A 3,319-nucleotide genomic window follows, 5' to 3' on the forward strand; every position below is an offset into this window, starting at 1 on the left:
AAACAGGAATCTTCATCATGTGAAATTAATTAGGAACATAGTAAACATATGGAAGAAAGAAGTAGATCAGAAAAGTCATTAGGCAACTGTCTATCCATTCAAATCCACAAAGCCCTAAGCCTTCTTCAGGGGATAATATGAACTATGTATCCCGGCTTAAATTGTAAATCCTTTCCCAAAGTTCTCTTTTTATATTTGTCTATTTTATCCATCTGTTTATGTATGTGCTTGTCGTCTGTTAGTCTGTCTGTCTCACAGGCTTGTAGACCTGAGGGGAACTTCTGATCTGGACGTTCTGCTGTTCCCATGTGGCCCTCCTTGTCAATAGCTGGCTGCATCAATGTAGTTTCTTTTGATCGATTGTCATCTGCATGGAGCAAGTGAGCAAGTGTCATCACAGAGGCCTCACTTCCTGGGGACAAGTAAGTGTGAGGTGTTCACTCACAGATACGCCATGCCCTGAACTCCTGCCTCGGCTTTTCTTTATTCCTATCACATCCTCATGGGCTGCAGGAAATTACTATGGCTATCATGCATCACCCTTTGCTTCCTTCCAGTTGAACTTTCCTTCCTGTACAGGAAATGAGAAATTATGTACTGTTTCCCACAAACATTTCATCTATAATAGTTCTCAAATGAAGTTTCTATTTTAAAAAACATTCTCATCTTACATTATTCCTTAGACAGCAACATGAAATAAAATCATAACATAATCTCACAAGAATAAAAGTAATTATAAACATTTATGAGTGGCTCTGGAAAGAGGTTTTTCAAATAAAAATTAGAACATTGAGAGAGCCCAGTGAATCAAGGCTATGCTTCAGTGCCTGACCGCTTGGATTTGGTCACTGATACTCAAAAGTTAGAAATAGATTATTGACTCCAAGAATCTGTTCTCTGACCTCCACACATATGATGAGCACACACACACACACACACACACACACGTGCCCATGCATACAAGCACACAAACAAACATGCACACATGTGCACACACATGCATACACACATGTGCACACACATAAATGCATGCATACACATGCACACAGGCACACACATACACATATACACAGGCACATGCACACATACACGAACACACACACACAAGTGTACACACACATACACACATGTGCACACATGCACAAAATAAGTAAATATAATATTTTAATTGAGAGTAAATAAATAGTATTAGGATATATTTTCTGATTTAGATGTTGCTTTCAGTGGAGTTTGTTACCACAAGTTCTCCAGCAGGTGACTCCTTTAAGGAGATAACGAAGCTCAAAGGTGATCCTATCTGCAGGTTTTCATCTCCTCTAGCTTGCTGTCCTTGTGGGAAGAGGAAATGGGGATATGGATACACAAGATAAAAGACAACTTAAGGAGACAGCTCCCTACAATCACGAAGAAAGACTCAGAAGGCTGTACTAGGAGAAAGGATGTCTGTTTAATTCTCCCAGCTGTGCTCCCCTGTCCAGAACTCCAGCAAATCAACCGGGGCTCCCTTCCTTTGTCAATGGAGTTTTCTTTTCTTTATCTGGATATTTGTATTATTTCAGTTGTTTCTAAGAAGAGAATTGTTTTCATTCTGTATCTTGTTCTGGTTACCAACACCTACCCTTGAACTTGATTTCACTCTTATTTAGGTGTCCATCAAAAGACACTTGAGAATCTCTAGAAGGAGTGCACTTAGCATCCCACTCTGTTATACTACCGAAGTATCCAGTTCAGAGCTAAACACTAACAAGAACATGTGTGTCTAGAGCATTCGTAGTTTTGGGTGATGATCAAAACCAACTCTGGGGACTGCAGAGATGGCTCAGTGTTAAGAGAGCATACTGCTCTTGCAGAGGACCTGACTTTCATTCCCATGACACATAAGAGGTGACTCAAAACTAACTCTAGTAGTAGGGGCTCTGAATCCTTCTGTCATCTGGACACACGTACACATATATCCTACCATCACATACACATAGGTTAAAAACAAAATAAATACTTATTAAAGATAATCTGTGATTGCTCATTTAAAGCATGTATCTCTAGAAACCCTGAACTTGGTTCCTGATAAGATCACATTCACAATTCTTGAGTTATGAACACAGCTCTTTGGGTGCCTTTTCCACTAATTTGTGAGCCTCCACAAAGAACAGCTCCCTGCTTTGAAATGTTCCTTTGTGTCTTCTAGTCACTCTGTTAATTCTGGCCCTCTCAACCAAAGGCACTCCTGAAAACCAAAGTCCCCAGCATGACTGTCACTGTGGTGGTTCCTGACTAGCTTTTCAACAATAACCCCTTATGCAACAGCAAAATATTAGTAGTACAGTATGTAACAAAATTCTACACTGTTCTTTTTCTTGCTTGCCTATGACCAGCAGGTCTACTATAGATGTTATGAATACCACTAAGACCATGAACCTACTTCATCCAGAGCTTAGAGAGCAACTTCACGTATAAGACTTGTCCATTCTTTTCAAGTTGAACAGACTTTGGTTTGGTGACCAGAGTTGAGCCATAGAATGACAGGAAAATGATTACACAGACTCTTGGGTCAGGTATTTTTCTCTGTCAAGTGACAATAAAACATATCACTGTCACCCCATGACTGAGATTCTCATTCTGAATCCACAGGTTAATATAGAAAAACTTTGGGTCTTCAATGCAAATCCCTCATCAATCCTGACATCCAGTTAGCTGTTAAGTATTTCTAGCGATCTTTTGGAATTTTTTTGAAAATAGTTTTTTTGTGGGGTGGGGTTGGTGGTGGTGAGTTATCCCTTGGTACTTATTAAAATGCTTGGCACAATATATTATTAAATCTTAATTCCAACCCCAAATGTAATGCTACATATATAATAGGCTCTCAAGAGTCTCTAACCAAAATAAAAGGCACAAGAGAAATGTCTTAGTGGTAAGAGCACATTGTTTATAAGTTGAGAACTTGAGGTCAAATCAGAGAATTCACATAAAATGTCAATAAGACAAAAAGGACACCAACAGATTGGGAAAGAATCTTTACCTATCCTAAGAGAAGCACCTGAAAAAATGTTCAACATCCTTAATCATCAGGGAAATGCAAATCAAAACAACCCTGAGATTCTACATCACACCAGTCAGAATGGCTAAGATCAAAAATTCAGGTGACAGCAGATGCTGGCGAGGATGTGGAGAAAGAGGAACACTCCTCCATTGTTGGTGGGATTGCAAGCTTGTACAACCACTCTGGAAATCAGTCTGGCAGTTCCTCAGAAAATTGGACATAGTACTACCAGAGGATCCCGCAATACCTCTCCTGGGCATATATCCAGAAGATGTCCCAACC

Source organism: Mus musculus, chromosome 13 (assembly GCF_000001635.26).
Source record: "Mus musculus strain C57BL/6J chromosome 13, GRCm38.p6 C57BL/6J".
NCBI classification, from domain to species: Eukaryota; Metazoa; Chordata; class Mammalia; order Rodentia; family Muridae; genus Mus; species Mus musculus.